The sequence below is a fragment of the Pseudophryne corroboree genome, chromosome 1 (genome assembly GCF_028390025.1).
Source record: "Pseudophryne corroboree isolate aPseCor3 chromosome 1, aPseCor3.hap2, whole genome shotgun sequence".
Taxonomy (NCBI): Eukaryota; Metazoa; Chordata; class Amphibia; order Anura; family Myobatrachidae; genus Pseudophryne; species Pseudophryne corroboree.
In genome coordinates, this window is record NC_086444.1 from 716,320,900 (window position 1) to 716,345,683 (window position 24,784).

Sequence of the window (24,784 nt, forward strand, 5' to 3'; positions counted from 1 at the left end):
CGAATAAACAAAACCGTGCATTACCCAATCCCGACACTTACCCATACCGATTCCCATATCCCGGCAGTACCATCTTTCTAACACATTACCAATACAAAAGCATCCCGGAGTTACCCAATCCCGACACTTACCATACCGATTTCCCGGCACTACCATCTTTCTAACACATTACCGATACAAAAGCGTCCCGGAGTGCATCACCCTGACAACTACAATAACGAAACAAAAATGTCCCGACATAACACAATACCGACATAAGGCAATACCGAGAATACCGACATTACACAATACCAAAACAAAAATGTCTTCAACCTGTTCCTACTTCTACCTGTAAACTCCCCCCATCCCTGTTTGTCGCCAACCGAGCTCCCGACGACCAGCATCCCGACCGCCGGCATACCGACAGATTTTCGTGGCGAGCGCTCATCCAGCTGTCGGTCTGCCGGTGGTCTGGATTCCGGGAGGATGGGTGTCAGGTGCCAGCAGTGACCGTCTGTTCCCCCCCCCCTTATCACTGACGATCCGTCTTATTACAGACGGCAAGCCCACCCGTACCTACTGTCAGCACCGTCCTATTTATGGCGGCACTGGCTTATTACAGACGGCAAACCCGGTCGGACTTCTACCCCGTATATTCCCCCCCCTCCCTTGTCCCCCAGGGTACCAGACGGGAGAGGACGGGTGTCAGGTGCCGTCATGTTGCTACCCCAAGGCACCAACATGACGGCACCTGACACCCGTCCTCCCCAGCAGTGACCGTCTGTTCCCCCCCCTTATCACTGACGATCCGTCTTATTACAGGCGGCAAGCCCACCCGTACCTACTGTCAGCACCGTCCTATTTATGGCGGCACCGGCTTATTACAGATGGCAAACCCGGTCGGACTTCTACCCCGTATATTCCCCCCCCCTCCCTTGTCCCCCAGGGTACCAGACGGGAGAGGACAGGTGTCAGGTGCCGTCATGTTGCTACCCCAAGGCACCAACATGACGGCACCCGACACCCATCCTCCCCAGCAGTGACCGTCTGTTACCCCCCCTTATCACTGATGATCCGTCTTATTACAGACGGCAAGCCCACCCGTACCTACTGTCAGCAGCGTCCTATTTATGGCGGCACCGGCTTATTACAGGCGGCAAACCCGGTCGGACTTCTACCCCGTATATTCCCCCCCCTCCCTTGTCCTCCAGGGTACCAGACGGGAGAGGACGGGTGTCAGGTGCCGTCATGTTGCTACCCCAAGGCACCAACATGACGGCACCTGACACCCGTCCTCCCCAGCAGTGACCGTCTGTTCCCCCCCCTTATCACTGATGATCCGTCTTATTACAGACGGCAAGCCCACCCGTACCTACTGTCAGCACCGTCCTATTTATGGCGCCACCGGCTTATTACAGGCGGCAAACCCGGTCGGACTTCTACCCCGTATATTTTCCCCCCCCCCTCCCTTGTCCCCCAGGGTACCAGACGGGAGAGGACAGGTGTCAGGTGCCGTCATGTTGCTACCCCAAGGCACCAACATGACGGCACCTGACACCCGTCCTCCCCAGCAGTGACCGTATGTTGCCCCCCCTTATCACTGATGATCCGTCTTATTACAGACGGCAAGCCCACCCATACCTACTGTCAGCACCGTCCTATTTATGGCGGTACAGGCTTATTACAGGCGGCAAACCCGGTCGGACTTCTACCCCATATATTCCTCTCCCCCCCCTTGTCCCCCAGGGTACCAGGCGGGGGAGGATTGTGTATTTATTACATAGTCACGGTGGGTCAGCAGAAATGTCAAAAGTTGTACTTTTGGACCACGCCTAGACGAAGTGGCGCCCCAGTGATCAAATCTATTGTTTAATAGCAGACTGTTTATCCTGACCACAAAGTAATTTCCAAGCTCACATGTTGTTTATTATTTTCAAAGCTTTGGCCTAGTTCACACATAACAATGATGTCTGTCAAAGTGTAATATGTTATTTAGAGTCACATTGACTGCCTCCCCTCCACACACCCCACTCCCCGCCCCTCTATAGTTGATATGTGTAAATTAAAGTGAACTCACAGGGAGAGGAGGGACATTGACCCTTATAAAAATGAAGACATCCAGCCAAATTACATACTACCTGTACATTGATTGGTGGATCTGATCGTACTTGCAAAGACTCTGATCCAAGCTTTTTTGAACTTTGAAACTCGTGTGCAATAGGTTTTCTGAAAACCTTTACTATACACCTGTGCTGATTACAAATTCCATCCTAACTTCTGGATTTATTTACAAATGGATGTACAAGAAATACCACAGCTGTGTCAACTCTTCTGCAAACTTGTTCCTTCACAAAGGGGAGGTACGTTACTCAACATCGATGGATATCTTTTTGCCAAGAACAAACAGCGAGGGGACATTTGTTATTGGAATTGCGTTGAAAAGAAAAGTGGATACTGCTCATCATACGCAAGTACCATTGATTTTGCTGAACATGCAGTACGTTCCCATGGTGAACATAATCACCATCCCCATGCAGATCGGACTGCTTTAGCTATTGCAATAGCTGCTATTAAAGACAGAGCAAAACGGACAATGGAGACACCAGCGCAAATTATACAGACCGTAACCACTGAAATGCCCTCAGCTAGTGCTATCTCAATGCCTAACCATGCAGCACTGAGGCAAGTTATTAAGCGTGCACGAAAAGACGATTTGCCACCTGAGGCACAGTCATTGTCTGCTATAAATGTCCCACAACATTTGAAAGAAATAGATGGAGCTGTGTTCCTGGCAAAAGATAGTAGTTTTGCTGGAAACAGAACACTGCTATTTACCACCGTAGACAATATGCGTAAACTGCAAGAGGCGCCATATTGGATCATGGACGGGACATTTAACACGTGTCCCACCATTTTTTGTCAATTATATACTATACATGCACCTGTTAGAACCGATGAGTCAACTCAAAGGTTTCTACCATTAGTTTATGGTTTGCTCTCAAGTAAAAGCCAGGAATGTTACCAATGGTTCTTTACGGATTTGCAGGATTTTGCTGAGGAAAATGACATACAGTTTGCGCCACAATTTATAATGACAGACTTTGAACTGGCTGCTATAAATGCTTCTAAACATGAATTTGGTGGCAGTGTACACAAATGCTGTCTCTTCCATTTGTCACAAAACATATGGAAAAGTATACAGACAGCAGGACTTTCGCAACAGTATGGAGCTGACCCAGAATTTTCATTACAACTGAGACATTTGCAGGCATTGGCTTTCTTGCCAGAAAGTGAAATCCCAACAGCTTTTGTGGAGCTAAAAGGTGGCATGCCTTCCAATGCACATCAAGTAATTCAATATTTCGAGGACAACTATGTTCTGAGAAGAGCTCGTACAGGAACTAGGAGTAAGTCAACAAGAATCCCTCCCAGTTTTCCCCCCTCAATGTGGTCTGTAGCTGAAAATAATGCATTGGGTATTCCAAAGACACAAAATAAATTAGAAGGTTGGCACAGACGTTGGAATACCATTCTTGGACATAGGAAATTAGGCATTTACCAACTTATTTCATATATCATCAAGGAGCAGCGAAACACTAATACCCAATTTGAACGAGTGGTTGCAAACATTGCAAGAAGTCCTTCGAGAAAAGCTCAATTCAACATGGAAAAGGCATTGCAGGTGTGCATCCGTACTCGCCAATTTGTCGACACAATGACATTTCTGAGAGGTATTGCACACCATTTAAAATAGTAATTAATGTGTAACAAAAAATGTCTGAATGCAGTAACACATTTTTTATACTTTATTTCTTGCACTTTGTATAAAGTTATGAAAGTAATTTTTATTGTTATGCACTTTTTAATATAATAAATTTTGAAAGGTTCAATTTCTATATTATGTTTGCTGCACTAAGCCTAATAAGGAACAGTGTACTATAAGTAATCTACCTTGTTATGTTTTGTTGTGACTTTCAATAAACTTAACATTGTTTCAGAATTATTTGGTGTGTTTTCTTTTATAATAATATAATGACAGCTAAGCTAATGTACACAATTAAAGCATACCAATAGGACTATTTCTGTGACTCTAATAACAAATATAAACTACCACCCTTGTTATCACAGCTAGACTGCAAAGCAGTCATGGCTTGAATATGTCCGCTATCCGCACCTTTACAAAGTGCATAGCGGCCATGTTGTAGACGGCTAGAACATGGCGGCAATCCTAGTTTTTAAAATGTGCATAGGCGCCATGTTGTAGACGGCTCGAACATGACGCCAATCCTAGTTTGTAAAATGTGCATAGCCGCCATGTCACTGAGTAGAAGAGTACTTAATATGAGATTCTACAGTTATGTCCAACATCCAGTTTATGTGCTGCTTTATAAAGTTTGTTCAGTTAGCACAGACACGGACCAAAAGGCCAGAGCGTCGGTGCAGTACACCTTTCTTCCACCACATACTGAGGGGATGGTGGGGGGTCTCGGTTTTATTATTAGCGTTTGTCACATATATACATACATTTTAAGGTGTATGTAGTACAGTATATGTTGATTTTCAGTGTACTAATATTATTGGGTTCCGTCGTGTAAATAGTCTAAAATTCCACAATATATTTAATTTATATTACTAACTGCATGACAGGAATAAAATGGCTGCAGGCAAGCATCCCCCTCCCTCTCTCTCCATCCACACCTTGTTCCCCTGGTTTGTTTGTTTGATTGGTTGGGTAGTTGCTGTCTGCGATTATGTATTGTGGTACCACAGAAGCCAACCAATTCCAATGCATAAATGAAAGCCAGTGGGAGGAGACAATAAAAAAAAATTCCCTTCCAATATAAAAGCTATGACCCGCCCTTGCCTAGGCGCCATTTTGCTAACACTGCCACTGACTGTGCCAGCGTGTCGAATTTGGCTTTGGTAATCTCTGATTACTACTACCTAATCGTGATCTTTACTGAGACCGCTACCAGTGCTGTGCGCCACGGCCACCTGCCTTCTCCTGGAAAGTATATTTTATTTCTCTTTCAGATTAAGGTAACGCCAAAACTTCCTTCTGTAATATAAAATCTCTACTCTATTTTCTTCTTTATTAACTCCAGTCATGTTCTATATTGTTTCGATTTTCATATATATTTTTATACACTCCCCTAACTAACCTATGATCTTTTAACACACTAGCATGCCCTTTAATTTCAGGGACATCAAGGTGGGAATTCAAATGTTGTAAAAGTCAGTTGGGTTTAAATCCCCCCCCCCCCCCCCCCCCCCCAAGAGTGTAATGATGTGTTTGTTGCCATGCTTCTAATTAAATAAAGCACTTTATTCAGCTATCCGCATGGTAACCAACACATGGGGTGGGGGGATAAAATGTTGAAATCCCCCCATGGACTGTCCCGGACATGTGAGAACTTTTTGCGCTCATTTTTAATAATGCGCCTCTTGAAAGCCAATCGTGCTCACGCTTCTTCAGCCACTGCATTGGCTGCCTTATAGCATGATTCTATTGGCATTCAGAAAGCGCCAGATTCAAAATGACAGCGGCGCAATCTGCATAGCTGTCTCAGACTAGAGGTGGGGGGGGGGGGGCGGGGCTAGAGGTGGGAGACTGAGGGGGATGGCCAGTCCATGGGCTGTTACTAGAGGAGGCAGAGCAGCTGCAGCACTGGAGCGACTGGAATGATGCCACGGACATGGAGGTAGTGATGCGGCCAGGCTTCCATCGCTGCTGCTGCTGCAGTGGCAAGAGCTTTGCACTGATTGGTTCTCACAGTGTCAGAGAGCCAATCACAGCATGCAATCTGCTCTGTTGCCTAGCCGCAGCCTGGGAGAGGGGAGTGACCGAGCAGGCACTCCCGTCTGAGGCAGAGAAAACATCCAATGGGTCACCAAGATGTTCGGCAGGGGCAGCGCAGCTTTCATTGTTTAAATCAGCTAACCATCGGAAAACCATCCAATTAATAACATTTGATGGCAGCAAACATCGGAATGCCGCCATTGAATGGTAAAAACACTAACATCACAACAAAAACATCGATGGTTGCTAACCATCGCAATTCGATGTCCATCCAGACTTCTCAGGCATTTACCATGGGGCTTAATGACTGAATATTGCCGCCATGTTCTAGCCGTCTACAACATGGCGACTATGCACTTTTAAAAGGTGCGGATAGCGGACCTGTTCAAGCAGGATGAAGCCGTGTAGAACATGGCTTCTGTGCGGTCTAGCAATGATAACTGTGGTAGTAAGTTATATTTTTAGTAATGCAAGTATGGCGGTATGGGGCCGCACTGTGTACCAGCTAAAAAATTGTCAACAGGTACGCAGTAACACCGGGCCGACCGCCATGCTTGCAGCCCACTGCTGTGTCAGGGAAAAAGAGCAGAGCAAAGCGAGGTCCCTCAGTCTAGGGATGGATATTAATGGTTGATGTTTCAGAAACATTGATGGTTTTCTTTACATGGGAGTGTTTTGACCATTTGATGGTGACCTTCCAATGTTTGCCACCATCGAATGGTGATCATTCAATGGTGTTCCGATGGAATTTTTTTTTAAATTCCTAATGTGTCCTCATATGTGTATATTATACATATACATATATATCATTATACACACAATGCACAGTGATGAAGTAGTGTATACAGAGCGTAGTCCCAGTGCTGGAACATGATATTGTAGAAGTTACACGCTGGATCTATTGCATTAGGATTAGAGATGAGCGGGTTCGGTTCCTCGGAATCCGAACCCCCCCGAACTTCAGCCTTTTTTGCACGGGTCCGAGCAGACTCGGATCCTCCCGCCTTGCTCGGTTAACCCGAGCGCGCCCGAACGTCATCATCCCGCTGTCGGATTCTCGCAAGACTCGGATTCTATATAAGGAGCCGCGCGTCGCCGCCATTTTCACACGTGCATTGAGATTGATAGGTAGAGGACGTGGCTGGCGTCCTCTCCGTTTAGAGAGACGAGTGACATTTGATTTACTACTAATTTTGGGGAGCAGTTGTTAGGAGTACTCAGTACAGTGCAGAGTTTTGCTGATAGTGACACTGACCACCAGTTTTATTATAATCCGTTCTCTACCTGAAAAAAACGATACATACCATATCTGTGCTCAGCCTCAGTGTGCTGCATGATATATCATCTATGTATATCTGACTGTGCTGAGTGCTCACTGCTCACACAGCTTAATTGTGGGGGAGACTGGGGAGCAGTTATAGCAGGAGTACAGTGCACACTTTTGCTGCCAGTGACCACCAGTATATTGTCTGCCTGAAAAAGTTAAACACTCCTGTGGTGTGTTTTTTTTTTTATTCTATAAACGCATTCTGCTGACAGTGTCCAGCAGGTCCGTCATTCATTATATTATATAAATATTTACCTACAGTAGTGTTATATTTTTTTTTTTCATCTCTATCATCTTTATCATCTCTATATTAGCAGACGCAGTACGGTAGTCCACGGCTGTGGCTATCTCTGTGTCGTCAGTGCTCGTCCATAATTGTATACCTACCTACCTGTGGTGGGGTTTTTTTTTCTATCTTCTTCATACTAGTAGTTTAGGAGTCTGCTGACAGTGTCCACCAGGTCCGTCATTATATTATATACCTACAGTAGTAATATATTTAGTTTATTATCTATACTAGCAGACGCAGTACGGTAGGCCACGGCTGTACCTACCTCTGTGTCGTCAGTGCTCGTCCATAATTGTATACCTACCTACCTGTGGTGGTTTTTTTTTTCTATCTTCTTCATACTAGTAGTTTAGGAGTCTGCTGACAGTGTCCACCAGGTCCGTCATTATATTATATACCTACAGTAGTAATATATTTATTATATTATCTATACTAGCAGACGCAGTACGGTAGTCCACGGCTGTGGCTATCTCTGTGTCATCAGTGCTCGTCCATAATTGTATACCTACCTACCTGTGGTGGGGTTTTTTTTTCTATCTGCTTCATACTAGTAGTTTAGGAGTCTGCTGACAGTGTCCACCAGGTCCGTCATTATATTATATACCTACAGTAGTAATATATTTAGTATATTATCTATACTAGCAGACGCAGTACGGTAGTCCACGGCTGTGGCTATCTCTGTGTCGTCAGTGCTCGTCCATAATTGTATACCTACCTACCTGTGGTGGTTTTTTTTTTCTATCTTCTTCATACTAGTAGTTTAGGAGTCTGCTGACAGTGTCCACCAGGTCCGTCATTATATTATATACCTACAGTAGTAATATATTTAGTATATTATCTATACTAGCAGACGCAGTACGGTAGTCCACGGCTGTGGCTATCTCTGTGTCGTCAATGCTCGTCCATAATTGTATACCTACCTACCTGTGGTGGGTTTTTTTTTTCTATCTTCTTCATACTAGTAGTTTAGGAGTCTGCTGACAGTGTCCACCAGGTCCGTCATTATATTATATACCTACAGTAGTAATATATTTATTATATTATCTATACTAGCAGACGCAGTACGGTAGGCCACGGCTGTAGCTACCTCTGTGTCGTCAGTCATTCGTCATCCATAAGTATACTAGTATCCATCCATCTCCATTGTTTACCTGAGGTGCCTTTTAGTTGTGCCTATTAAAATATGGAGAACAAAAATGTTGAGGTTCCAAAAATAGGGAAAGATCAAGATCCACTTCCACCTCGTGCTGAAGCTGCTGCCACTAGTCATGGCCGAGACGATGAAATTCCATCAACGTCGTCTGCCAAGGCCAATGCCCAATGTCATAGTACAGAGCATGTAAAATCCAAAACACAAAATATCAGTAAAAAAAGGACTAAAAAATCTAAATTAAAATCGTCGGAGGAGAAGCGTAAACTTGCCAATATGCCATTTACCACACGGAGTGGCAAGGAACGGCTGAGGCCCTGGCCTATGTTCATGGCTAGTGGTTCAGCTTCACATGAGGATGGAAGCACTCAGCCTCTCGCTAGAAAAATGAAAAGACTTAAGCTGGCAAAAGCACAGCAAAGAACTGTGCGTTCTTCGAAATCACAAATCCACAAGGAGAGTCCAATTGTGTCGGTTGCGATGCCTGACCTTCCCAACGCTGGACATGAAGAGCATGCGCCTTCCACCATTTGCACGCCCCCTGCAAGTGCTGGAAGGAGCACCCGCAGTCCAGTTCCTGATAGTCAGATTGAAGATGTCACTGTTGAAGTACACCAGGATGAGGAGGATATGGGTGTTGCTGGCGCTGGGGAGGAAATTGACAAGGAGGATTCTGATGGTGAGGTGGTTTGTTTAAGTCAGGCACCCGGGGAGACACCTGTTGTCCGTGGGAGGAATATGGCCATTGACATGCCTGGTGAAAATACCAAAAAAATCAGCTCTTCGGTGTGGAAGTATTTCAACAGAAATGCGGACAACAGGTGTCAAGCCGTGTGTTGCCTTTGTCAAGCTGTAATAAGTAGGGGTAAGGACGTTAACCACCTCGGAACATCCTCCCTTATACGTCACCTGCAGCGCATTCATCATAAGTCAGTGACAAGTTCAAAAACTTTGGGCGACAGCGGAAGCAGTCCACTGACCAGTAAATCCCTTCCTCTTGTAACCAAGCTCACGCAAACCACCCCACCAACTCCCTCAGTGTCAATTTCCTCCTTCCCCAGGAATGCCAATAGTCCTGCAGGCCATGTCACTGGCAATTCTGACGAGTCCTCTCCTGCCTGGGATTCCTCCGATGCATCCTTGAGTGTAACGCCTACTGCTGCTGGCGCTGCTGTTGTTGCTGCTGGGAGTCGATGGTCATCCCAGAGGGGAAGTCGTAAGACCACTTTTACTACTTCCACCAAGCAATTGACTGTCCAACAGTCCTTTGCGAGGAAGATGAAATATCACAGCAGTCATCCTGCTGCAAAGCGGATCACTGAGGCCTTGGCATCCTGGGCGGTGAGAAACGTGGTTCCGGTATCCATCGTTACTTCAGAGCCAACTATAGACTTGATTGAGGTACTGTGTCCCCGGTACCAAATACCATCTAGGTTCCATTTCTCTAGGCAGGCGATACCGAAAATGTACACAGACCTCAGAAAAAGACTCACCAGTGTCCTAAAAAATGCAGTTGCACCCAATGTCCACTTAACCACGGACATGTGGACAAGTGGAGCAGGGCAGACTCAGGACTATATGACTGTGACAGCCCACTGGGTAGATGTATTGACTCCCGCCGCAAGAACAGCAGCGGCGGCACCAGTAGCAGCATCTCGCAAACGCCAACTCTTTCCTAGGCAGGCTACGCTTTGTATCACCGCTTTCCAGAATACGCACACAGCTGAAAACCTCTTACGGCAACTGAGGAAGATCATCGCAGAATGGCTTACCCCAATTGGACTCTCCTGTGGATTTGTGGCATCGGACAACGCCAGCAATATTGTGCGTGCATTATATCTGGGCAAATTCCAGCACGTCCCATGTTTTGCACATACCTTGAATTTGGTGGTGCAGAATTATTTAAAAAACGACAGGGGCGTGCAAGAGATGCTGTCGGTGGCCCGAAGAATTGCGGGACACTTTCGGCGTACAGGCACCACGTACAGAAGACTGGAGCAACACCAAAAACGCCTGAACCTGCCCTGCCATCATCTGAAGCAAGAAGTGGTAACGAGGTGGAATTCAACCCTCTATATGCTTCAGAGGATGGAGGAGCAGCAAAAGGCCATTCAAGCCTATACATCTGACCACGATATAGGAGGTGGAATGCACCTGTCTCAAGCGCAGTGGAGAATGATTTCAACGTTGTGCAAGGTTCTGCAACCTTTTGAACTTGCCACACGTGAAGTCAGTTCAGACACTGCCAGCCTGAGTCAGGTCATTCCCCTCATCAGGCTTTTGCAGAAGAAGCTGGAGGCATTGAAGGAGGAGCTAAAACAGAGCGATTCCGCTAGGCATGTGGGACTTGTGGATGGAGCCCTTCATTCGCTTAACCAGGATTCACGGGAGGTCAATCTGTTGAAATCAGAGCACTACATTTTGGCCACCGTGCTCGATCCTAGATTTAAAACCTACGTTGGATCTCTCTTTCCGGCAGACACAAGTCTGCAGGGGTTCAAAGAACTGCTGGTGAGAAAATTGTCAAGTCAAGCGGAACGCGAACTGTCTACATCTCCTCCTTCACATTCTCCCGCAACTGGGGGTGCGAGGAAAAGGCTACGAATTCCGAGCCCACCCGCTGGCGGTGATGCAGGGCAGTCTGGAGCGACTGCTGATGCTGACATCTGGTCCGGACTGAAGGACCTGCCAACGATTACTGACATGTTGTCTACTGTCACTGCATATGATTCTCTCACCATTGAAAGAATGGTGGAGGATTATATGAGTGACCGCATCCAAGTAGGCACGTCAGACAGTCCGTACGTATACTGGCAGGAAAAAGAGGCAATTTGGAGGCCCTTGCACAAACTGGCTTTATTCTACCTAAGTTGCCCTCCCACAAGTGTGTACTCCGAAAGAGTGTTTAGTGCCGCCGCTCACCTTGTCAGCAATCGGCGTACGAGGTTACTTCCAGAAAATGTGGAGAAGATGATGTTCATTAAAATTAATTATAATCAATTCCTCCGTGGAGACATTCACCAGCAGCAATTGCCTCCAGAAAGTACACAGGGAGCTGTGATGGTGGATTCCAGTGGGGACGAATTGATAATCTGTGAGGAGGGGGATGTACACGGTGATGAATCGGAGGATGATGATGAGGTGGACATCTTGCCTCTGTAGAGCCAGTTTGTGCAAGGAGAGATTAATTGCTTCTTTTTTGGTGGGGGTCCAAACCAACCCGTCATTTCAGTCACAGTCGTGTGGCAGACCCTGTCACTGAAATGATGGGTTGGTTAAAGTGTGCATGTCCTGTTTATACAACATAAGGGTGGGTGGGAGGGCCCAAGGACAATTCCATCTTGCACCTCTTTTTTCTTTCATTTTTCTTTGCATCATGTGCTGTTTGGGGACTATTTTTTGAAGTGCCATCCTGTCTGACACTGCAGTGCCACTCCTAGATGGGCCAGGTGTTTGTGTCGGCCACTTGGGTCGCTGAGCTTAGTCACACAGCTACCTCATTGCGCCTCTTTTTTTCTTTGCGTCATGTGCTGTTTGGGGAGTGTTTTTTGGAAGGGCCATCCTGCGTGACACTGCAGTGCCACTCCTAGATGGGCCAGGTGTTTGTGTCGGCCACTTGGGTCGCTGAGCTTAGTCACACAGCTACCTCATTGCGCCTCTTTTTTTCTTTGCGTCATGTGCTGCTTGGGGAGTGTTTTTTGGAAGGGCCATCCTGCGTGACACTGCAGTGCCACTCCTAGATGGGCCAGGTGTTTGTGTCGGCCACTTGGGTCGCTGAGCTTAGTCACACAGCTACCTCATTGCGCCTCTTTTTTTCTTTGCGTCATGTGCTGTTTGGGGAGTGTTTTTTGGAAGGGCCATCCTGCGTGACACTGCAGTGCCACTCCTAGATGGGCCAGGTGTTTGTGTCGGCCACTTGGGTCGCTGAGCTTAGTCACACAGCTACCTCATTGCGCCTCTTTTTTTCTTTGCGTCATGTGCTGTTTGGGGAGTGTTTTTTGGAAGGGCCATCCTGCGTGACACTGCAGTGCCACTCCTAGATGGGCCAGGTGTTTGTGTCGGCCACTTGGGTCGCTGAGCTTAGTCACACAGCTGCCTCATTGTGCCTCTTTTTTTCTTTGCGTCATGTGCTGTTTGGGGAGTGTTTTTTGGAAGGGCCATCCTGCGTGACACTGCAGTGACACTCCTAGATGGGCCAGGTGTTTGTGTCGGCCACTTGGGTCGCTGAGCTTAGTCATCCAGCGACCTCGGTGCAAATTTTAGGACTAAAAATAATATTGTGAGGTGTGAGGTGTTCAGAATAGACTGAAAATGAGTGTAAATTATGGTTATTGAGGTTAATAATACTATGGGATCAAAATAACCCCCAAATTCAATGATTTAAGCTGTTTTTTTTAGGGTTTTTTGAAAAAAACACCCGAATCCAAAACACACCCGAATCCGACAAAAAAAATTCGGTGAGGTTTTGCCAAAACGCGTTCGAACCCAAAACACGGCCGCGGAACCGAACCAAAAACCAAAACACAAAACCCGAAAAATTTCCGGTGCACATCTCTAGTTAGGATGCCGCTGTTTGTCTTACTATTTTCACAGGGGCACTGACATGATGTGAGGAGGGGAATGGAGTCACCCCGCGGTGGCGATAGATTAAAAACTTTCTTATTAACTGAATCTAGATGGATATTCCACCTTAATTCTATGGCCCCTAAGGGGGTGTAGTATGGTAAGCCGGCGGCCGGGCTCACGGTGACCAGCATACCTGCGCCGGGAGCCCGACCGCCGGCATACCAACAGCGTAGCGAGCGCAAATAAGCCCCTTGCCGCCTCGCTGCGGGAGCACTAATGAGCCCCTTGCGGGCTACGCGCACCACGCTATTTTATTCTCCCTCCAGGGGGCTTGTGGAACCCCACGAGGGAGAAAAAGTGTCGATATGCCGATTGTCGGGATTCCGGCGCCGGTATACTGTGCGCCGGTATCCCGACAGTCAGCATACTGAAGACCACCCCCCCTAAGGGACTAAATGATAAAATAAACTGGAACAATCTTACGTAGCTTTTTATAATATAGTATCTAAGTAATTTAAAGGTCGACCATGCCAAGTGTTTAAGCATTGTGACTTAAGTAACTGTGTTCCAATAGTATTACTTTTTGAGTCTTAAATGTGACGAATATTAAGTTAATTAACAATATTTTTAAGGATGTCCAAAGAAAGTGGTGAAAGACAGTTTCCTTCTGCAAGGGAAGAAGAGAAGGACCAGCATTCACAGCAAGATAAAACTGAGAAAGAGACATTGGAGTCACAGCCTGTGACTATGCCTGGGTTACCCGCTGACAATACTCTGTCTCAAGAGAAAGACAATGAATTAGCAGCAGAAGGAGCAAGCTCAAGAGCGCCAAAGTTTTCTGAGGAGGAAACTGAGGCTCTTATCAATGAGGTCAGTAGTCACACTTGTCGCTTATTTGGGCCACAGGCAAGGAATCTCAATGCAAAGCTGAAGACATCCACATGGGATCAGATAGCCCAAGCTGTCTCAAGTACTGGTGGAACAGAGAGGACTGCGGAGGCCTGTAAGAAGAGGCTTAGGGATTGCAGGCGGCTCACCCAAAACAAGCTAAACTCAAGACCAAAGAAACTAAAAGATTGGGAGAAGAAGTTCCAAGAGTACTTCATGCTAACCGAGGAAGAACCAGTTCCGGGCACCAGCAAGCAAGGTGAATTAAATTAATGTAGTATATATTATATAAAATCTAAAATATTTTAAATAGAAGTTTCTAATAACAAGTTATCTTATTGTGTATTTAAAAATCATAAATTATGTGCTTTGTGTATTGTACTACAGACACACCGGAAAAGACCAAGAAAGAAGACACTCCCAGAAAACAAATAGGTCCATCACCCAAGAAAGGGACACCGGAAAAACAACATGAAGAAACCAGAAAGAATACAGATGGAAAGCAATATTGTTATTGTGGAATACATACCGTGTCCCGCCAGACGGGATGCCGGCTGTCACGAATCTGACAGCATCCTCCCGCCAGGCATAATACTGGCACTGAGTCCCCTCATGCGCTTGCCAGTGTCTGACTGGTGGTCAGGAGCCCGCCGGTCAGCATACCGACACCGGGATCCCGGCAGCATACCGACGCCGGGATCACGGCGGGAAGGGTCTAATGCAGCAAGCCCCTTGCGGGCTCTCTGCGCTCACCGCGCTGCGACCAACCGCCGGTCACATGACTAACACCCGGCTTGCCAAGCTTCGTGCCTATACTCTCTTTTGTGTGGTGACGTGGACCCACCACCGAAGTGGGAATACCGTGGAGCTATAGTTAATCTGACCTCTGGCATTTTAACGGCTGTTGGGATACCAGCGTCGGTATCACAACAGTTGGTATGGTATGCGCATCCCTGTTATTGTAGTACTTCACATATAATTCCATTTTAATCTAATGTTTGAAAATAAATATTTTAAAATGCAGGTAGGAAGAGAAGAAGAGTTTCCTTTTCAAAAACTGACAGCCATGTTGAAGACCAAACTGTGTCCCATGAAGAAACAACAGTTGAAGTCAATCTTCCAGTGGTTGAGGAGGAGTTGACCGACGAAAGCATTATACCACTGAGACAGGAGCTCACGGATGTTGGCAGTGCAATCCCAGTGGACGTAGAAGAGACTGGTAAGGACAATATCATTACATTGGAGGTGCGGTTGCTAAAGTGAACTGCTCAGCATACATCTCTCTCCCCGCTCAGCACAGCGTGATGTGTGCTGAGCGTGCGGGGGGAGAGGGGGGCGCTCATTTCACCCGCTGGCCTGACCTGCTAGATTGAGCCTGCAAGTGTGTAGGGCACTTCTGTGTGTATCCAGCTTAACAGGTGCGAGCTATAACGACTTGTGAATACAGCAGGTCCATACCTTGTGACTTGGAGAAGAAACATCAGTTAACCCGGGAATGCTTGAGTCAAAGCAACAATTGCTCTTCTTACATTCCGCAGCACTTATTGTGGGGTAGCCGCAATCCCTTCTGCTGAACGGTTCCACATTACATTGTTTCTTGTCACTTGCTGTTGATGCAGTATGGAAACATCCAGAAATTACAGCAGCTTCATTTTTTTGTTTTTAAACTGGGGCAAATTAGCTAGGTAGTAAGAGGAAGAGAAACAAGAAAAAAGTGACCTTTGTTGGGAGCACTCCCACTTGGAAACAAATATGATTTGAGTAATAATCAATAATGTAAGAATGAGATAGTTAAAACGTAACCTTTAATTATATTAAAATAAAATATAGGTAAACCAAAAAAAAAAAAAAAATAGGAATGTTGTAAAATTAAGAAGTGGCTATACAATGTGAGCCACCTGGTAAAGCTAAACTGTGAAAATATTGATGAATATGAAAGGCATTATTTAACAGGCCCACCAGGCACGGGTATATAAAGTTAGTGCAATAACCAATATAGTGCCGTCAAAAAACCTACAACACCTGGTATTCCTTAGTGGTCCACCACCTAAGTACTGACCAGGCCCAACACCGTATTGCTTCCAAGATCAGACGAGATTGGGCATGCGCGGTGTGGTATGGTAGTAGATTGAAATTGATGAGGCAAATTCTACAGCTGATATGTAGCTAGTAGAAAATTATTGGTAAGTACCTTATTGCTGGAATGACCAAATAATCTCTGGCTAGAGAGAAAATATATGTTTGACCATCATTGCACCGAATTGTAACCCAAATATGTAGGTATACGTAGGTTTAAATCATGTGGTCAATAATTTTTTGGCCAGCAGGAAATGCCTGTATATTTCTTTGTGTGCTGTGCAGCACCATTGAACGTGGGTTTCTGTAATGGGTGAGGCAGGTATAAAACCTGTTATGCTGATGACATGCCACAATATTTATATATGATCCAGAGAGAAGCTATCTCTGTTGTTAACTGGATCTCCCTGTTAAACATTGAATGAAAAAAGAGATTATTGTGACGGTCATATTTTGAGCATCAAAGCATAAATCTATGTGATATTTTGTACAATGCAAATAAAGCTGAAAAAGACGAAAAACACTTGTCTCCTACTGTACCATAACAGATAGTATAGGACAGAGGATGGAAATAAACCGAAAATAGAAAACTATCAGCTTGAGGAGAAAAGAGACAGACTTGAGAAGTGGACGAGATGTATCACAGTCTCAATTGTCCACATAAGGGCTAACTAATACATTAGTGCCTGACAGGATACAAGTACTGTCTTTGAAACAAAATTGTTACACCAGTAAATATTTTGCATGTATCCACAATGTATCTGCAGTGTATCTGTCTATATTGTGACAGAAAAACACTCAAATGAAGCCAAAAAACCCACAAAAAAACCCACAAAGAAAAAGCATAAAAAACACATGCTAGGTATAATTTACAATGTTTTAGCTATGATATGCATGCTTTTTGATTTGTGTGAAAACCTGCATGCGAATAGGTGCTGAAAAAGTCAGGAGTGAGACAGGGACAATATCTTTAGTAGTAAAAGTCCTAATAAATAACAGTTTGCTCCTGATTACATAATATCAAATGCATAAAGACACACAAGTGTCAGTTATCACCATCTGTTAATGCAAGCACCTAGAAAACATGAGCGATAAATAATGCTTTGTAATAATTGGCATGGCATTGCCTAAAGAGACCGATGCACATTATTGTTAAAATTACATGTGTGCATGTATGGATAGCGGGAGACAGAAATGCGAGTGGGATGAAGAAAATACTTATGTTGTGCCCCGCTCGTGATGCCCCGCTGGCTGCTGAGCTTCAGGCGTCTGTGCGGCTTATCTGGTCTCCTCTCCTGCCGGTCTCCGGTCACGTGAGCGCGCTCATCGTGACCAGGTCCACCTCCCCAACGTACGTTTCACTGTTTGCTTGTTCACGGGTAGCGTGAACATGTGGTGTCTGAGCCTGTCTTAAACCTATAAGGGTGGCCAATCGTGGCTGTGCCTTGTTAATTGCTAATTGAGTTGGGTCTGACACCGTTTAAAGAGAGATTGAGCTTGATAATAGTTGTAAAAATAGGTGGATACAGAGTAGATGTACTGCAAAAACTTTGTGGAATGTATTAAAAGGGGTTTGGTTGTTGCAAGCCCAGTCTAATGTGATAATGATCAGTTAAAATTATATATAAGTATATAGACAGATATATATAAAAATAAATGTCTGTAAATTGTATAATGAATAATTGCTAGCAATGAGAAAAAAATATATGGAGAGCAAAAAATGTGGGTCTTGTCGTGTAGGAGTGTATGGATGAGATTGGTGCAATAAAAATTGTGTAGGATTGGTGGGGGGATAGTGGGAAGGGGAAAGATTTTTGATATAATAGGGGGGGTGGGGGGGGTTTGGGGGGGGAGAAAGAGGTTTGAGTATATAGGGAAGGAAAAGGAGGGACAGAGTGGTAAAAGGAGGGGATATTTGGTAAAAGTGATGAGCTGGTGGGAGCAGGTGCTACGGAAAATATATTATAATTGTGTGAAAATATGTATATACTGTAAGAAGAATTTAGTTATGGTACTGATATTCTGTATAAGACAGCTGTCTTGTGATTTTAATGGGTGACCGTGCTGTGGAAAATTTGTTATAATGTGAAAACATATATGTACTTTGAGCAAACATAATTACGGTGCTAGTATTCTGTATAAGACAGCTGTTTAGTGATTTAAATGGGTGACAGAGCTATAGTCTTAAAGTGGTGAGATTGAAGTTTATATAACAATGGTTGTTACTATACAATTATAATAATGACGGTGAATTGATCAAATTGGAAGGAATGCTCCAAAATTCATAGTTTCATTAAGTCCATGTGGATGGAGTGAGTCTAATTTGAAGGTCCATTCACATTCCTTTCGTAGGAGGGTATTGGTCAAGTCTCCCCCTCGTATGCCAAGTTTCACTTTTTCTAGTCCACAAACTTTAAGTTCATCCCACTGACCTGCATGGTTGGAGATGAAGTGTCGTGCTACAGAGGTGATTTGCTTCATTTTTTGTAGATCTCTAGTAGCATTCCGAATGGATCCAACGTGTTCCAGGATTCTTTGCTTGAGGGCTCTGGTCGTCATGCCCACATATCTTAGTCCGCAACCGCACACTATGCAGTAGATCACACCTTCCGTGGAACAGTTAATGAAGTGCTTGAATTTGATGTCTTTGCCATAGCGGTCCTGGATATGGTCAGTCTTAAGAATGTATTGACATGCTTTGCAGTGACCGCATGGATGTGTGCCAGTGGTGGTCTGTGATTTCACTCGAGACGGTTGGAAATGGCTGGACACCAATCTATCTTTCAAATTTCTTGATCTCCGCCAACTCATAGATACTTGTGGTCGGAGTTTTTCAGCTAAAATGGGGTCCAGGTGGAGAATTCCCCAATGTTTTTGGATAGCTTGTTTTACATGGTACCACTCTTGACAAAATCCCCCAACAAACCTAATAGTATTGTCCTCTTGTTTCTTTTGTTTCTTGTCAAAGATTAAGTGTTCTCTCTGGATAGTCTGGATGTTTCTACTTGCTTTCTTGATAGATGTATTGCTGTATCCTCTCTCGCGAAGTCTGTTCGAGAGGTCTTTGCTTTGTTCTGCAAAATCATGGTCATTGGAACAGTTCCTTCTTAAACGTAAGTATTCCCCTTTGGGTATGTTTTCTATTGTGGGAGGAAAGTGGGAGCTGGTTTGATGTAAGAGTGTGTTGGATGATGTCTCCTTCCTATATAGCTTTGTTGAAAGCATGTCATTTTCATCTTTATAAATAAGTATATCCAGAAATGGGAGTTCGTCTTGACTGATGAGATGAGTAAGGCGAATATTGAGACTGTTGTTGTTTAAATGTTCGATGAACAAGAGTAGCATCTGTACATCTCCTTCCCATATCATCAAAATATCGTCGATGTACCTTACCCACATGATGATGTTAGTTGTGAAGACATCGTTACTGTCACTGAACACGAATTTGCGTTCCTACCACCCTAAGAAAATGTTGGCATATGTCGGGGCACACGCTGCTCCCATGGCTGTGCCCCTGGTTTGTAAATAGAATCTGTTGTTGAAAGTGAAAAGGTTGTGGCTGAGTATGAATTGAAGTAAGTCAGCAAGAAATGTATGGAATTTCTCCATTCCTTCCATGTTCATGAAGTAGTTGACAGCTTCCAGCCCTCTATCATGGTCAATTGAAGTATATAGTGCCTCAACATCCAGGGAGACCAGAAATTGATTTGTCTCCAGTTTGACATCATGGATCTTACGAAGAACGTCTGTGGTATCCTGAACAAAAGAGGGAAGGCCCAATACATGGTGTCGCAGATGTAGGTCGACAAAGATACTAGCTTTTTCAGTGAGTGATCCAATACCCGATACTATTGGTCTACCCGGTGGTTGTCTCATATTCTTGTGAATCTTGGGCAGCATATAAAATGTGGGGATGCTGGGATGTGTTGTCTGGAGATACTGATATTCAGAAGATGTTATAGTCCCTTCCCCATGTGCATTAGTCAGGATCCTATCATATAGTGTCTTGTAGTTTTCCATGGGATTGAGTAATACCCTCTGATAACATGTCTGGTCTTCCAACTGTCGATATGCTTCCTGTATATATTGTTCTTGGGGCCATATCACCACATTGCCCCCTTTATCTGATGGCTTGATAATTACATCCTGCCAAGATTCAATCTCTCTTAGGGCATTGAGTTCTTTCCTAGATAGATTGGAATTGTGCAATCTTCTAGTTTTCTGGAGATGTATGTGATCAAATTCTTTGGATACTAATTTGGTGAATATCTGTATCTCTGGGCTTGTCTGTTCCGTCGGGAAGAATGAAGATCTTTTCTTACAGATGAATCTCGTGCTGACCTCCCATTGAGGATCTATGATTGATTTTGATTCTGATTCTAGTGCCTCTAAGGCTTCCAAAGCTTCTAATTCTGGTCCTGATAGGTCTGGTACGGTCATGTTGTCACTTGCTTCGGTCTGATTGAGTTGAGTACGTCCAGTTTCAGGTAGTATTTTTTTTTATTTTTATTATTATTATTATGGAACTTGGTGAGGAGTAGCTTTCTGCTGAAAAGTCTCAAATCCTTTTCCCATTTGAATCTATTGAAATTTTGAGTTGGGGAATATGAAAGGCCTTTGCTCAAAACTTGAATTTGATCGTGATCTAGATTGTGTGCTGAGAGATTGATGATTTTGAGTTGTGAAGAGGTTTCAGGTGGATTGGAGGACTCTGGGGTTACCTTCTGCGTGTATTCCGTGGTGGCTGTCTCCTGGGTGGTAGTTGATCCCATTGTTGTTGTTGTCGTCCTCTTCCTCCTCTTCCGCCCCCTCCTTGTCTTTCGTTTGTTGGGTGCCTTGATCCCCTTCCCCTGGGGGGATCCCCTAAAAAATGTTGATGATGATACTGAGTAGAGCTGTCACCTTCCCCTCTAGGATTAGTAGTTAGGGATGCATTAAAGGTGTACTCGGGGAGTTCCTCTGTTCCAGATGTTTCTACATCTGATGATGAATATTGTTCACGGTTTCTGGGGGGTCGTTGTTGCCAAGAGGGTTTGTTCCATTTGAATATTTTGCCTGATGCAAAATCCTTTTTGTCTCTGGCAAATTTGTTCCTTTTTCTATCAATAATTGTTTGTTCATATGTCAAAAGGTCTTGTTTATTTTTCTCAAAGCAACGTTGAAACTGTGTGTCCTTCTCCCAGGGCTCCAGTTTTTTACTCAATTCTTCCAAATCACGTTCGCAACCTTCTAGTACAAGATGGTTATGTTTGATCAAAATGCCCATGAGTTCCATAGAGCACTTGAGAAGACTGTTATCCCATTCAGTTTTGAGATTTTCACTTATTAAGTTGAAAGTGGGGAAGACTCTTGGCCTAAGGCCGCGTGGTACTATCTTGTTCTTGAGATAATTCTCTAGCGTGGTGAGATCCCAGTTGGTCCTTATTTGTTCATGCAGTATCTGTTTGAGTTGTACAAAGTCTGTTTCCCAGTTAGTATGGGGTTCTGTATCCACTATGTTGCTAGGAAAGATATCATCTAAGTTCTCTATATTTGTAGGATAATTCCTGCTTTAAGTTGAAGCTCATCTTGCAAGATGAGCTTCAACTTAAATTAATAAGTGAAAATCTCAAAACTGAATGGGATAACAGTCTTCTCAAGTGCTCTATGGAACTCATGGGCATTTTGATCAAACATAACCATCTTGTACTAGAAGGTTGCTGTTATGCACACCAGTGCCTGCAGGAAAGTACTGGTGTCAGAACTGTTATGCACTCCAGTGCCTGCAGGAATGTACTGGTGTTTGAACTGTTATGCAAAACAAATGGACTCACAGACAGACTGGGGAATATGACATAACGTACACAGAAGGTGATAGGGTAACAAAATACACGCAAAGTGAACAGAGAAGCCCAGAGGCTAAGGAACTGGGTATCTCCCTTGTATTAGAACTGCTCAGATGGGAAAAGCAAGATGTTGTGTTTTAATACGTAGAGAACCCGAAATGCTGTTGCTAAGGGCAACAGCAAAACCCTAAAGGGTTACCAACGGGTGTGGCAGTAAACTCCTTGGTCAGAGATGGAATGATAGACACAAGGAGAGTCTCCACAATCCTAATTCTCACTTGCAGTGCACAGGTTCAGTTTACTGCCACTAAACTGACCCCTGACACCTAGCACAGTGAGACAGGATTAGACAGGCAAGTCTTAGAATACAGCCACAAACTTGCTAAGTTCACAGAGTAGTAACAGAACCCCAACAAGCTAAACGACTGACTCCAGTCTTACTGCTAGGTCTGGATTGGCAGAGTGTAATACCAAATCCCCAGGCCTATTTGCAGTAAGCAACAAACAAATACAAAGCTACACAGTACTGGCTAACTTTCATGAACTGACTAACCAACAAAGATTCAGCAGCATCTGCTTACCCTGAGAAGAGGCCTTATAAAGCAGGTGCTGTCCACGCCCCACTCAGACCTCACAGACTGTGAGCACAAAAACCAGCACCGGATCCCCTGCCGTGCACAGAGCCTATAACCACTGCACAGCAAAAGACCCGAACCGGAGTATCAGCTGCGCTCAGGTTACTCCGCTAGCACTTGTCTCCCGGTTGCCATGACGACGTGGCAGCACAGGGCAGGAGACCCTAACAGTACCCCCCCTCTGACGAGGGGTCAAAGAACCCCTACCACCGGGTTTATCGGGGAACTGCGAGAAGAAAGAGCGTATCAGTCTGGGGGCATGAAGATCACAACTGCGCACCCACGACCGCTCCTCCGGGCCATACCCCTTCCAGTGCACCAAAAATGACAGCCGACCCCGAACCACCTTGGAGTCAAGAATCCTTTCAACAACAAACTCTCTCTGGCCACGTATCAGAAGAGGGGAAGGTCTTCCACTGGAAGAAGGATTACTAATCGCCCGTTTTAAAAGGGAACAATGAAATGTTTTATTGATACCCAAAGAACGGGGCAGATCTAACTGAAATGCCACCGGATTGATAACCCTGGTGATCTTATAAGGGCCGATGAACCGGGGGCCTAACTTATGAGATGGCTGTCTCAACTTCAAATTCTTGGTAGACAACCAGACGAAGTCTCCTAATTTGAAGCTGTAGGGTCTTTTCCGCTTATCAAAAACCCTTTTGGTCACTAATGACACAGACACAAGGGCTTTCTTCACTTTCCGCCAAATACCTCTAAGGACCGAAACCACAGAGGAACCACCAGGCGTGGAGTCCAGGGGGTCAAAAGAATTGGCCTTAGGATGATGCCCATACACACAAAGGAAGGGAGAGATCCCTGTAGCAGAGTGAGCCGCGTTGTTATAGGCAAACTCCGCCATGGACAGATGAGCAACCCAGTCAGTCTGACACTTGGAGACATAACACCTGAGGAACTGCTCCAAGGACTGGTTCACCCTTTCAGTCTGCCCATTAGACTGCGGATGGTAGCCTGACGACAAGCTGACAGAAATCTGGAGATCGGAACAAAATGCCCTCCAGAATTTGGCCACAAACTGGGATCCGCGGTCAGAGACCACATCAAGTGGCAACCCGTGGAGACGCACAACATGCAGCATAAATAATTCAGACAGGCGTCTGGCCGATGGCAGCCCAACCAGTGGAACGAAGTGTGCCATCTTCGAAAACCTGTCAACGACAACCCAGATGGCTGTCATCCCCGAGGATTTGGGCAAGTCCACCACAAAATCCATTGAAATGTGGGTCCATGGCTTAGATGGGATAGAGAGTGGATGTAATGGGCCAACAGGAACCCCTCTAGGAGTCTTATTTCGGGCACAGATGTCACATGCCTGAACCCACTGATCCACATCCTTAGCCACCGAGGGCCACCACACCGCCCTAGATAGCAACTCCCGAGTTCTGGCAATACCCGGGTGACCTGCCGACTTCTTGGCATGGAATTCCAGGAACACTCGCTGTCTTAACCTAGGAGGCACAAACAAAAGACCTACCGGAAGGTCTGGAGGAGCCTGCTCCTGTGCTCTAAGGACTAATGATAAGAGGTCCTGGGTAATGCCCACTTTAATACATGATGGGGAAACAATGGGCAACGGCTCCTCGGTGGTCTCCTGGATTGGAGCAAAACTCCGCGAGAGCGCATCAGCCTTGATGTTTTTTGACCCAGGGCGATATGTTATCAAAAAATTAAAGCGAGCAAAAAACAAAGCCCATCGTGCCAGCCTGGCATTGAGACGCTTCGCTGACTCTAAATCTGCCAGATTCTTATGGTCAGTGAGAATTGAGACCACAAACTTAGCCCCCTCAAGCCAGTGTCTCCACTCCTCGAGTGCATCCTTAATAGCCAACAATTCCCGGTTACCCACGTCATAATTCATCTCGGCAGGCGAAAATTTACGGGAAAAGTAAGCACAGGGATGAAGGCGATTATCAGACACTCCCATCTGAGAAAGCACTGCCCCAATACCCATCTCAGAGGCATCCACCTCCACCACAAAAGGACGCTCTGGATCTGGGTGTCGCAGCACCTTGGCCGAAACAAATGCCCTTTTGAGACGGGCAAAAGCCGCTTTAGCCTCACAAGACCAGTGAGCAACATCCGCCCCTTTCTTAGTGAGTGCCACCAAGGGCGCCACTATAGACGAAAATCCAGCGATAAATCGTCTATAAAAATTCGCAAAGCCCAGGAAACGCTGAAGCGCCTTCAAACTAGTGGGCTGCACCCAATCCAGGACTGCCTGTACCTTG

The 24,784-nt window shown here is 45.2% G+C and overlaps 1 pseudogene; it reads right to left on the minus strand.

Annotated features, from left to right (window-relative positions):
- Window positions 1-16,009: 16,009 nt before the first annotated feature.
- Window positions 16,010-16,128, minus strand: LOC134943953 (5S ribosomal RNA; annotated as a pseudogene).
- Between the last annotated feature and the right edge of the window lie 8,656 nt (window positions 16,129-24,784).